At 34.9% G+C, this 14,807-nt stretch overlaps 1 pseudogene; it reads left to right on the top strand.

Moving 5' to 3' along the window:
* The first annotated feature begins 14,219 nt into the window (after nucleotides 1-14,219).
* On the top strand, nucleotides 14,220-14,442 carry LOC145259345 (U2 spliceosomal RNA; annotated as a pseudogene).
* The last annotated feature ends 365 nt before the right edge of the window (nucleotides 14,443-14,807 follow it).

The raw sequence follows: 14,807 nt of genomic DNA, 5'->3' as shown, positions 1-14,807 counted from the left end.
CTGCCAAAACTATTAGAGAAAATAGTTTATATTTTTCACTCCAATTCACAACTGATATCACGACCACCACTCTATGTCGCGTAAAATTACACACGTAAAATTACACTCATAAACTCAGAGAAGTAACGCTCAGTTCCGATTCCAGATTCACAAAATTATGACTTCTCCCTTCGATCATTCCACCTTTTCTAATTGGATAACCGGCTGTAATTTTAAAACCTTCAACCAAAAAGAATGCTTACGGATGAGACACAACGTGGCGTCCGCACGTAAACGCTACGGTAAATTGTCACACCATGTAAGGATGGAATACTGCTGCCATATCTGGGCAGGAGCTGCCAAAAACAGCCTATCATGCCTTGACAGAGTACAAAATAGACTTCGTGGTTTAGTGGGGGATGCCCTTTTCTCTACCCTGCAACCCCTCTCCCACAGAAGAGACGTTGCAAGCCTATCCTTGTTTTATCGTTATTTTCATGGCAGGTGCTCGTCTGAACTCCAATCCCTGGTCCCCCTCGCCAATCTTTCACGAAAAACACCCGTCTAGCTGAATCCACTGTGAAAAATTTCCCCCACTCTATATCTGTGCCTAAATCAAAACGCGGATTTCATGAACAAAGCTTCTTTCTTAGAACTGCACGCCTGTGGAACTCTGTTCCGTCTGCCTGCTTCCCTCCGGACTACAACTTGGATGTCTTCAAGTCTAATGTTAACAAATTCCTAATGAACCGCCCCCTTAAGTAAACACTTCATCAAATCTCCTCACTAACGTAATTTACTTGCAATAACCCTTATCCCTGAGTGGCTTCCGGGCCTTGATAAGTGGTGATCTCTGTGTAAAAAAACACAAAAAAACACATGAAACTAAAATTACGTTTAGTTGTTTACTTCTTGGCTGTTCGCAGATATTTTAGCATTTCACATTTTTATGTGTGAGGGTGGAGCGGTTGAGTTTCGCTGGCTGTTAGAACACAAAACAAACAAAACGTACTGTTCTTCTGTCTGTTTGTTTGTCTGTCTGCCTCTCCGCCTGTCTCGTCCACTCTTTCTCTCTCTCTCTCCCCTCTCTCTCTCTCTCTCAACAATGATTAAGTATGCTTTCTTATATACTGGGAAAGATACAATCTTTGACCACTACCAAAGAAGAACGTGAAAGAACAACCTTTTTAGGTTATTAACTTTAATTCCCCAATCGCCGCCCATTTTTGATGGGAGGGTTATTAATGCTTACATAGTTAAGTTTACGGCGACCTATTTTTTTTCAGAGCGAGAGCAATGTGTCTTTTGGTTTTCCCACTTTTCGGCTTCTACAACGTTTTATTTGCAAAGATTAGATCCAGTTTCTTAATTTCCTTGAACATGACGATTTTTTTAATAAGTTTTCCCGCATATATTAAAACAAGTTATTTACATTTGGTGCTGACAGGTAGTTTCCTAGATATAAACACATGCATTCCGCACTGTAATTCACTTGTGGAAGTTGGTGGTGTATTCCAACAGCCGTTCTTACGATGGGGAGGTTGGGAGGCTCTATTTCGAAAACCGTTCGATACATTGCTTTTTTTTTGCGCGAGCAAATAGTTAATAAAACATGTTAAAAACACTTTGAAAAAGAACTAAAGGCCTATTTAATTTGAAAAGGACACACTAAATAAGTGGATAGTCCTTAATTCGCGGAGTTTCGAAGAAAAACTTTCCTTGTCATCAGAGGGTAGGATTTCGCAAAATGCGGGATCGGATTTTGCTTGCAAAAGTATAAAACTACAAGTAAGTCAAAGATCTTACTTGATAACACAAACTGAAGCAAAGGGAATATGGTGAAGAAAAAAGTGTTTTTTTATCGAGATTTTTCCATCTTGGATCATTTGGTAAATATTTAATTGTATTTTTTATGTTATACATATATATATATATATATATATATATATATATATATATATATATATATATATATATATATATATATGTGTGTGTGTGTGTGTGTGTGTGTGTACAGAAATAGAGAGAGACAGAGAGAGAATACATGCATTATTCCAATATTCTTGTATCTATTAATCTTTCTCTCTCTCTTTCTCTCTCTCCCTTCTCTCTCTCTTTTCATATATATATATATATATGTATATATATACATATATATATATGTATATATATATATATATATATATATATATATATAGAGAGAGAGAGAGAGAGAGAAAGAGAGATATTGGTTTGTGTGTATTTTTATTAAACACTTTGAACTTTTAAAATTTGATATTGCTTGTAGTATTTATATTTATGTTTTTGGTTATATTATCATCACAATTAGAAAACAATTACCTGTTGTTTTTTGAAGAACAGATGCTGAAATAAGGTTCTGCCAATATTATTCATATAAAGAATATACATTATATTATGTAATAATATTCTGTTCAATATAAAACGTATATAACCAAGCAGTAATGTTTTTATGCATGCCCTTTCTCTTTGTTTCTTTTCTAATTTTTTCTCCTTCTCGGTCACTCTCACTTTTTCCCCTAATTCTACCCCGCTCTCACTCACCCTTTTCGTATTTGTCTGAATCTATCTGAGGTCGATCGGTTCACTTAATTTGGATGTATGTTTGAGCTTTTACTTCCACAGAGAACATTGTTGTGATGAAATGTCTGTAGCATATTTATTTGAAGGGAATCGGCTTAAATGCAGTCAGTTGAATTAACTTCTATTTTTAGCAAACTATTTTTTTATCAAACTTAATCTATTTTGCCTACGTGAGTTTATTGTACCTCTTTCGGGTTCAGAAGAACTCGCAATTTGTATTCTTTGGAATTTTCGGAATTATGTTCGTATATTGGCTATGCTTTTACAAAGTATCGACTTATGTAAACGCCGGCATTCTTTAATAAACTTAGAACATTTCGTAATTGTGAATAGAAGCCATTATTTAATGTACAGAGATTAAGTTTCCTTCAACCCTTCGGTCATGTTCGAATAGTTATCTACAGTATGACATGATTTAATCAAGTTGTATATTGAGGACATTTGTTTGTGAGAATCTAACATTTCTCTAAACTCCTGGAGAATTCTTCGCTCGAAGAGAGTAGCTTATACCTTTACAAAGCCACCATTATCCCATACACAAGGTTTTGTGTCTATAACTACGTCCGTCCATCTATAACTGTTTGACAGGGTCCAATAAAGTCTCAGGATTAATGGGTTTCACAGAATCGGCGAAGTTCCTATCTCCACTCGATCATCGTAAAGTCGCGTTCCTGCGGGGTTTTACTAATATTTTTATGTCATATGTTCTGAGAAGCTAATAACTGCACACATAGAGAACACGGCAATATAACAGCAGAGGATACAACATGCATAGAGGATTTTCTTTATCTCTATTCCAATGTGATTTATTACTGCAATAATAGTCAGGGATATATTTGCATACACTCTTGTCTCTTAAGTGCCTCACGGAAAATAATCGAAAGAGCCATTGGTCTGGATAATGTTAAAGGCCAAAATGTGTTTGCCCGACGTGAGATAAGTTAATTTGTATTTTAGTAATTTGCTGACGGATCGATACCGTATCTCTCATGTTTACCGTCCCAACCCATATTTAAACCTAATGATTTACATAAATAAGACAGTTAAATTCAATTAAACAACATTGAAAGTAAGAATCTCGGTCCTGGATATGACCTTAAACTATATCCGATGATGAGGCCCCAGCTTGCGGGCTTTGGGGAGTGTGGTGCCACGCCTTAATTGCCATTGATCCCAGGTCCACTCTGACCCGGAGTGTTAGTATCTCTTAGAGCCCCAAATATTGGTTAAATAGAAACTGACTTGAAAAAAAAAATCTATTAAAAACTTCTTCTTCAATTTCACTGGATTCGGATTTAAATGACCTAAAAAGGGTTGATATGCCGTAAAACAAAAACAACCAACCAACCATGAAGGTAAGAATAGTCCCGGGCAATATTTTATATGCATGCAAATAGTAAATAGTGTTTACTTTCACATTATACTATTGTATCTTTGAACGTCCAACTATGATGCTTATATTAATACTGTTGTGATAAGGAAAGACTCCGTCAATTGCCCTGACTTTATATAATACCGGCTGTAATCATCATAGGTAAATGTTAAAATACCAAGATGAGAGGAACGAAAATACTCGTGACTTACCCGACCAGGAGCAAAATCCCATTCATTAAGTTTGCCATCTCTAAATGCCGGAAAGCTTTCTACTCTCACATTTCCTTCAGTTAGACTAAAGAATTCCGCTATTGCTCCCTGGTTCTATGAATGCGTATTAATAATGTGGACACATATCTCATTTGTTTAACTCCAAAGAGTCTTCTCTTTGAGTCGATCCCAACTAATATCTCCTAACATTCCACGTGAAAATACGCCTTATTTGTCATAAAAAAGAGTAAAGAATATCCTCAATAGTGCTAGCTCTGCGGATTGAACCTTCAAGTCTCACTTAGATCTGAGTATAACTTATTCTTTACAACTATTTGCAATTGTTGCAAGACGCGATCAGTTTTCTCAGTAATATGAATAATACAAATTATCAATCCTAATCTGGAAAGTTTGGAAACAAAAAGAACTTTCAAGTACACTATCTTTTTGTTTCCATGTGGTAACTTAGCAAAAATTGCATATCCAATTTGATTTGTTCAACCAATTCTAGATTTAGTTCATACTTAGTATACGGTACGTACTTTTTCGTAAGCTACTTCAAAAATGTTTTTTTTTAACAAGACATATTTCTACTAAGTTGCAGCATTTTTATGAATAGAGACCATATTCATATTTTATGAATAGAGACCATATTCATATTTTTATGAATAGAGAGAACTTTAAGTCGGTAGTTGGAATTCATTTAGCAATATATTGGCTCACGTCACATTATAATTTTTTGAAAGTTTATACATGTGTATAGGAAAATAAAGTTCAATAAAAGCAGAAAAAGAAAAAAAAATCTTCCTGCGTCTGAGGAACTGTCCATTGAAGGAGTGGTATTTTGATTTTAATTATTAAAGTTAAAGGATAGCAGGTGCTGAGCCAAAGACGTTCCATAATGTAAAGCCTCCTACTTTTAGGCTCAATACGTTGTAGAGCTTCGAAGACAGATGTTGTACAGTAAAAACGAGATACATTTCCTGCTGTAAAATTTCTTTTTTACGTAGTTACAACAATTATGAATGCATGTTTGGCAGCGAAGAATGATGGCTGTGCATGGGTGGCCCAAGCGCGCTTTGTCATACAGCTGCTGTTCTAAACTTAAAGGATCCATTTTTTAAACTCTTGAAGAACTACAAAGACGAGTGTGTTACAAATAAATTGGTGGCGTTTCTTCTCGCACCTAATTTTCTACATAGTTACTACAAATCGCAGTCCACTTTTGCCAGGAATTAAATGATTAATCCCTGTTACTGACACATGTCTCTGTGATTTGTTTTCAATGTCCTCTCTTCGTCAATATCTTCAAAAAATAGATAAACCTTCCAGCTCATGAATGCATCAGTTCAATTATTATAGCAATATAATTTTCAATTCTCAATGAGGAGACATTACTTTTGGAACGCCTCCTATAAATACATATGCCCGTTGCTCAGTTTATGAAACGTGTAGCTGCTGGACTCTTCCACTAGGAAACTTAATGGTGGCGGAAACTTAAAGAAAATACGCATCAAGCAGTCGGGGATGACGACGTACGCAATCATTGTTCTGTAAGAGATGTGCCATACGCCATCTCTTCTTTTCAGCTTCTTCAATCTTTCCTATTTTCTATTTGTTTCTTTCTCTCATTATGTGAAATAATTTTCAACGTGGTGCTCTAATATTACTCTCTTAATTCATTCGCTCTATTTCTAACTTTCTGTGATTTGTACTTGAGCTTTTATCTCTCTATTTTAGTCTTTTATGGTGTCGCTCCATATGGACTATATAAGAATAAACAGCATAAAGAAATTTAAAAAAATATATTGATATCAATATAAAAACACTTTTGGTTTTAGTCTAAAAGGTTTAAAGTTATAGGAATGAGGATAGAAACAATAGGAAAATAATTCCACAAACCTTGCATAATATTCCATAAATCTAGTGATATTTGCATAATTACAAACTATCAAAATAGCCAATTGATGAAGACTACACGTCCCGATAGTACATATTTACGAGCTGTCCTAAATACGTTTCCAGACTTTGTGTACAGACATTTAAAATAAATGCAGTCTTTTGAAAAGATGTATGGTGATTGGACGATTTTTATGATTTCATTTTTAAATGAACAACTATCGCAGGAACTTAATGCCCCCTACAGAAACCTTATTGTAAGAGCTGGCACGTTTGATCAACGCAATCTAGACGTGAGGACACTTTAAAAAGGATATGAAATATAATTCTGTTTTCAATTTGGAAAATGACACAGAAATGCATGGAATGTTTCAGACTGCTTTGGGGACCATCTTGACTGAATTAAGCCTCAGTTTTGGAATAGCATATCAGATTCAAGTAAGTCAGGGAGCCTGTGAGACATGATGAGCTCTGTGGGAGAAGTAAGGAAGTCAGACCACCACAGGTGATTGGCGAAATAAGTAATTTCATGGATAAGGATTATTGTGTGTCTATAGAGACAATAGGTGAACAATTTATTGCCAATGTAGAAACGACACATATTTATTCGTGAAGAATTGAAGATGCGACAGTTTGCGCGAAAATTGTCCCAAGTGTGCTCTATCCTTGTCCCAGACTATTTTACCGAAATGAGCATTTATCGCCCTGGCTTGCTGTGACTTTTTGCTACTTATGAAAGATCAAGAAAAATCTAAGAATTTGTTATAAGGAAATTCAGCAGATGAAAGACGCTGTGACGAGGGTCATTGACACGCTAAACAAAGAGACTTCAATGGAATCTCCAAGAAGTTACTAGAACAGGACAACGAGTGCAGTGCAGCTGGAAAAGATTACGTCGAAGGGAACTAATGTTTCATGCGTGTATTATCAATAAAAAACCCTCAGAAACTTATAAAAAAAGAGCTCTTTTATATTTAGTAATCATTTCCATAATCCAGTTTATAGACTCGCACATTAATAATATTTTTCCATTTATACAGAACGGAACGCAATAGCTAGATGGAGTGTGCACGGTCAGAGAATAAAAACAAAATACCAAAAAAGCTGTCACATGTCTTTATGTTTAATTTTTCATCGATTAGCTAATACAATGTATACACGTTCTTTTGACTGGTATCATAAAAGTTGTAAAACCTAATTATCTGTTGTACAAAAATCAGGTTTAATGGGTCAATCTGTTAAGGTGATTAATATTGATTTTTTTCGCAAATAAAACGATTTCCGCAAGAATTAGTGTTCATTGTATCTTGATATCTATACTGTGAGATGATGGAATTTTATTATCACAATGAAGTAGGAAGAACACAATAAGCTAAGAACGATAACCGGATTATAAGTGATGGTAGTATATAATGTGTATGACGTATATATATATATATATATATATATATATATATATATATATATATATATATATATATGTGTGTGTGTGTGTGTGTGTGGGTGTGTGTGTGTGGGTGTATGTGTGTGTGCGTAAGTGTTTATCTTTGTGTGTCTGTTTGATGGGTGTGTGAGAGAGTGTTCGTGTGCGCGAAAGTTTGTGTGAGAGTGTGTGTGTGTGTGTGTGTGTGTGTGTGTGCGATATAGTGTGGGTGTGTGAGAGAGAATGTGGGGTGTTGTTGTGTGTGTGTTGTGGTGTGTGTGTGCTAATTTATATATCTATCTATCTATAAATCTATCTGTCTATATATATATATATATATCTACTTCATTTATTCGCATAAATTTAATATACGAAAGTATAGATTTATGCGTAAACTTTAAGTATTTACTTCAAAAGTGCTCAATACGTAGGTAGTGCGAGTTAGCAATATATAAAATATATATGGCGATTAAGCTACACTGAATATTCTGCGTTTCATCCAACTATAGGATTCGTCAGGCTTATGCGCATAAGCCTGACGAATCCTATAGTTGGATGAAACGCAGAATATTCAGTGTAGCTTAATCGCCATATATATTTTATAAATTATTATATATATATATATATATATATATATATATATATATATATATTGGTGTTTTTGTGATTCACAATTATGTCTGCGTCAATAAAAGCGTAATTATACAAAAGGTTTTATTATTCTATTATAAGATAATAGAAACTTACCAAATAGAAAAAAATGTCACGTACAGTATTTGAACCTTGACCTGTTTATGATGAGCCGTCGACGGCGGTGTTTATGTTGTTAGGAAAGACGAATTTGTGAAGATAACAAGAATCGTTGGTTTGTGCATAATAAATGCTTACTTATTGTATTTCTTGTCTTATACCCGATTGATTTTTTAGCTGAACGGTATGCGATGTTTTAAAATTTTGGTCGAAATTATCTGTTTTATATACGTTTAATTTACAGAATTTGAATGTGTATTTCTTACACGAAGCACCTTGTCTTCCCAGTAGGTTATCTATATAGAGTGCTACACGTTACATTACTTCTGTACGTCTTCAGCAACTATATGTGAATATAATTGCAAATATGCCCCCTAACATACCTGTTAGCTTCAATAATATGATATGTTATAATAAATTACGAACTTTTTACTATCGTCTCTATCTCACGAAAGATCGGTTATTGCCATTCTTTATTTTGCGTTTATTTTTAATGTGATAGAATGAGGTCGCACTCTGATTATTTCCAATGCGTTCAACGAAATACATTTTCTTAAACTAAAGTCGTTTTGGGACTCCTAGCAAGCACTGAAAAAGTGTAAGGGCAATTGGCTAGAATCTGTCTTGAATATAGAAATGGTAAATCACATCAGCAGAAATAACCTACTCAGTGGCATGTAACAGTTTCGTTTAGCTTAGCTCTAGAGCTGATGATCTACCTGTAATATTATACAGGTTTCGTTTCAAGAGGAATTGTTCTTGACATATAAAATACTTTTGATAAGGCACTGTAAAAAGGTCTACTTCACTAGTTTTCGAGCTACAAAATAGTTGGAAATTTCTTCTCAATTATTAAATATTTTCTTCTCGTAAACGTTTATTAATATGCAGGGTTGAACGCTAAAGTTATGGCGCTTAAGAAAACAACACTAAACTATTCTTGAAAAAAATACAATTCAGGAAACTTAATTAAGTAGTAAACCTGACATCTATTCATTGAGGCCGTTTTCAGCCTCAATCACCGCATCGATACGGGTCCGGAACCGGGAGCATGCCTTTTTCACAAGAGATAGGATAATACTCAGAAGATGATGGCTAGCAGGCTGGCTTTGGCTTGTGGGAGGTCATGTTGGTTATGTTCTCGACGTACGACCAAACGATAAGTGGGTTCAGGCTGGCTGAGGATAGAGGGACCAATGACAGAATTGTAAAAACTCGAGGCACTCCTTCTGAACCCAAGCTAGGATCGTTTTGGACACGTAGGCCGGTGTCGAGTCCCGCTGCCACACCCAGGGTCTGCCAGCGGCAAAACTTTACACGCAAGAAATTAGCCAAATCTACCTGCTTCTCCTTCTTATGATCTTGAGCGCGTTGGGCTATAGGGAAAATATTGCTGGTTATTTAAAACATCTAAAACCATGTCTCGCTATCAGTTTATATGGCTTTAAACCTGATCTAACCCCAAGTGAAATGTTTAGAAAAGCTTCTGGGACTGACTATCATTCCATGTCTGACATTAAGGCATACATCAAATCCGTTGCAAAGATCCCTACAGAAATAGATGGATCATTCTAAACCTTCGGTCGATATCTCACTACGGTTGCCATCCCTTACTTGTATGAGAGCCAAATACGTTCTAGGCTCGAGTAGTGATGCATCATCTTAACGAGAGTTGCTACGAGTACCATTCTCTACTTGGTAGTTCAAAAAAGACATCGAAGCCTGATAGGTGATGCCCTTTTCTCCACCTTGTAGTCTCTTTCCCACGGAATAGAAGTTGCGAGCCTGCCTCTGCCTTTTTTTTCACGGAATTAAATATATGAGTTCAATATATGATCCTCTATTTGCCAAACTCTCACAAAAAACACTCGATTAGATATAACCACTAGCAACAATTTCTCTCTATCTGTGAATATGCCTAAAACTTAACGAGATTTTATGAACAAATGTTCCTGCCTAGAAAGCCTTCTTTGGAACTGTTCCGCAGGCTTGGATGCTAGCTGAATCGAATATCGCCGTCTACAAGTCAAACGTAAACAGGTTCATTTGGAGCAAACGCTTTATTTATTAAATTTCCTAAACAAACAATAACTAGCTGTTTTTCCGAAGATAACTGGACAGTCATTAAACTTAATTCTAGCGGAGAATTTAGACCTTGATAAGTGGTGGTCTCCCTGTAATATATATATATATATATATATATATATATATATATATATATATATATATATATATATATATACAGTGATGATCATATTTATTGGCACGGTAAAATAAAATTTAAATTTTGTCTAATAAATTCTAAAAAAGGGATTAAATTAAAGAAAATAACAAAGTATATTATGTATTTTTAACTGGCCTTTCCGATGCAGCAATCGGATTTTAGAAAAAATAAATAACAAAGGAACAACAAACATAATTGCAAAAAAACCTTGTTCAAAATTATTGGCACGATTTATTTAATAATCAATTGTATAGCCTTTGGCCTTGATTACCTTCCTCAGTCGCTTTTCATAGTTTACAACCAAGTTGTTGCACTCTTCAGTAGTAATTTTAGTCCACTCTTCCTGACAATAATCCTCCAATTGAATAAGATTCTTAGGCTTCCTTTTCATTATCCTCAATTTTAATGTTCTCCATAAATTTTCAATTGGATTAAGGTCTGGGCTTTGTGATGGCCACTCCAAAACATTAATATGATTGTCCTCAAGCCATTTCTTAGTCAGTTTAGCCGAATGCTTTGGGTCATTATTTTGCATGAACCACCAACGACGACCAAGTGAGAGCTCTTTAGCAGAGTCTTTCAGGTTTTCATCCAATATTTTAACATAATCTTCCTTTTTTATGCTACCTGTGACCTTAACAAGTCGCCCTGGTCCAGAGGCAGCAAAGGATCCCCAAAACATCAAACTGCCTCCACCGTGCTTCACTGTGTTCTTAGGCAGGAAAGCTTCGCCAGATTTTCTGTAAATATAAGACACTTTGTTATGGCCAAATAACTCTATTTTCGTTTCGTCAGTCCATAGAACACGTTTCCAGAATGCAACATCTTTATCAATATGACGTTTTGCAAAGGCTAGCCTTGCTTTCAGGTGCATAGGCTTCAATAACGGAGTCTTTCTCGGACGACATGCTTTTAAACCAGCTCTCTTCAAAACTCTACCAACTGTATGTCGAGATACATTCACTACAGAGGTGCTCTGTTCATCAACAATCTCCCGAACAGAGATCCTTGGGTTTTGTTTTACTTGTCGAACAATTTTCCGTTCATCTCTTGGGGAAAGAATCCTTTTTCTCCCTCTACCCTCTAAACTCATAACGTGGCCTTGCAATTTGAACTTGTTTATTATGGCTCTAACAGTGGATTTGGGAAGGTTTAGCTTCTTTGAAATCTTATCATAGCCCTCCCCATTGGTATGGCATGCTACAACAAGCTTCCTGACGTCTTCGCTGTGTTCCTTAGTTTTAACCATGGCGATTGAAAATTATAATTTAGTCACTTATAATAGTTTAAATAAATCGCTATCTAAAAATTATCTGAAAAAAATTATTCACGGAATAAGCGTTAAACAAGCATAATATGGCTATAAAAAAGTTCAGAAAGCACGTAAACCGGAAATTGATTGATATTATACTGATACTAAAAGAAAAACAAAGCCGTGCCAATAATTTTGAACAAGGTTTTTTTGCAATTATGTTTGTTGTTCCTTTGTTATTTATTTTTTCTAAAATCCGATTGCTGCATCGGAAAGGCCAGTTAAAAATACATAATATACTTTGTTATTTTCTTTAATTTAATCCCTTTTTTAGAATTTATTAGACAAAATTTAAATTTTATTTTACCGTGCCAATAAATATGATCATCACTGTATATATACATATGTATACACATGTGTGTTTGTGTAGAACATATATATATATATGTATATATACGTACATGATACATATATGTATATATGTACAGCATATATATAACTACAGCATACACACACATACACACACACATATATATATATATATACATATATATATATATATATATATATATATATATATATATATATATATATATATATATTAGCACACTGTCCCGCGTGGCAATGTCAATCTACTTTAATAGTTGTGGCCATGCATGAATTCATTTGCTACTACGCCATGTATGTCAGTTTTTGCTATGACATCTGACGTAGTAATTATATGAATCATATGACAGCATTGTGAAAAAATTTAACAAAAACAGACAGGAATACTGCTTTATATATATATATATATATATATATATATATATATATATATATATATATGAGAAAAGTCACATATTAGAAATCAAGTCAATTGTCTTGTCAGATATAACATTGAGGTCAACCTTTCAATAATGGATCATATCAGAGGAAATGCAATTATCAAAATGTTCAGCTATGAATTTAAAAAAATATTTTGCTTTTCAGCACATATACGTAAATGTTATTAAAAGATTTTTTTAAATGGTGCTTAATATTAAATAATATTAAAAGTAATAAAAAAGATATCATACATCCTGGGCAGTCCAATATCAGGAGTTGTTCTATTGTTTCCGGGGTAGTATTTCTAGTTCGAACGAGTATTGTTCTAAGGGAGAAATCAGAGGTGATCGAGTAATCCGACATATCCAGAATAGTTGTTTGTTTTTTGTTTGTTTGTTTTTTTTACACAGTGATCATCACTTATCAAGGCCCGGAAGCCACTCAGGGATAAGGGTTATTCCAAGTACATTACGTTAGTGTGGAGATTTGATGAAGTGTTTACTTAAGGGGCTGTTCATTAGGAATTTGTTTACATTAGACTTGAAGACATCCAAGTTGTAGTCCGGAGGGAAGCAGGCAGACGGAACAGAGTTCCACAGGAGTGCGGTTCTAAGAAAGAAGCTTTGTTTATCGTTGTACCATACGACGATTTCGGAGGGCATGTAAGATGGTCGTCCTCTTCGCCGATGTAAATTCCGTTGATCTAACACACCCTTCGAAATTACGGTATGGGACAACCAAATATTCTGGACATATCGGATTACTCGATCACCTCTGATTTTCCCCTTGGCTCAATACTCGCCCGACCTAGCAGTAATATCCCGGAAGCAATTGAACTCATTCTGATATTGGGCTGCCCAAGTTGTAGTATAACTTTTATCTATGACTTCTAAGCACCATTTAAATAACTTTTAAATAACATTTACAATATATGTCCGGAAAAGCAAAATATTAGTTTATTCATAGCTAAACATTTTGCTAAGTGCATTTTATTTCCTCTGATTTATTAATTGCAAACCATTTCTAAATATAACATACAAAAACAAAGTCTAGCAAAAAAAAATGATTTCAATCGGGTTTTCCCCCGCTCTCTCGCTGTATGTTTATCTTTCTCTCACTCTCTTTCCTTCTGTCTCGCACGTTCCCTCTAACAATGTAGTCCGTACATATGTTATCATTTTGTTTTTGAAAAATGTATTCTATTCTGGTGATATGATATTGTCTAGAAATCGTAGTATAATACCCAACTATTAAAAAATTTACAACTAATTTAGGAAGGGAATAGCAACAAACTAAAACGTACAAAACGATCCATATTTTTTAGTCGCGTGCAAGCGACTCTATAAGTCACTCCGTCGGTCGGTCGGTCGATCGGTCTGTCCGCAACACTTTTGTGCTTGGCTTTTTTGGTTAAGATCAAAGGTCTGTTGTTAATAGATGCTGTTCTTAGCTTTTGAACTTCTCTTGGAATTTTGGCCAAGATCAAAGGGTAGTATCTGTCCAACAGATACTGCAAGCAGAGACCATATGTGGGGGCGACCCCACATATAAGACCTTGGTCAATGTAGGGGCAACCCTTCATACCAGTCGTCACTATCTAGATCCTCTATTCCCCGGGGAGTTGTCCCCATTTCCCCTTCACTCCTTACATTAAAAATCTGCCTTATGCCTAATTTGCTCGGTGGGGGAGCTAATAAATGCCCTTTTCTTGGCCTTTTGGCCAAGATCAAAGTGTAGTATATGTTCTTATTACATGCTGTACTTATTGTGATATTAAGTAGGGGATCACTTTTCTTTATTAATTTAATGTAAAATGATCACCCAGTTTACAAGCAGTCAGTCGCAAAGCCATTCAAGTCATTCTCCAGATTATTCAAGTTGGATTTGAAGGATTCCAGTTATTTTTTAGGCATTCAAGTCATTCTTAAGACCATTCAGTTCATCCTTTCTAAGTCATTTACTTTTTATTTATTTAAGTCATTTCAGCTCATTTTTCGGTCATTTTTGTTTATCTTTAAGAATTTCATGTCAATGCTACATTCACGCATTCATTCATTACACGAAAGCACGCGACTAATCACTACCGGCCTTGTTCTTCTGAATACCCGGCACTAAGTAGAAGCTCAAGGGATATACTTCACATTTGAAAGCATCCCTGTGATTAGAACCCACAATAAAAAGAACTGTTGTCGTCTCTTTCTATTATAAGTTAATATTTTCGGATTTTAACACATTCTGTCATTAATATGTATATATATATATATATATATATATATATATATATATAT

Source organism: Euprymna scolopes, chromosome 34, assembly GCF_053919585.1.
Source record: "Euprymna scolopes isolate OS-2025 chromosome 34, ASM5391958v1, whole genome shotgun sequence".
Classification (NCBI taxonomy): domain Eukaryota; kingdom Metazoa; phylum Mollusca; class Cephalopoda; order Sepiida; family Sepiolidae; genus Euprymna; species Euprymna scolopes.
The sequence above is the reverse complement of the archived record's forward strand: the minus strand, read 5'-3'. Positions and strand labels throughout refer to the sequence as shown.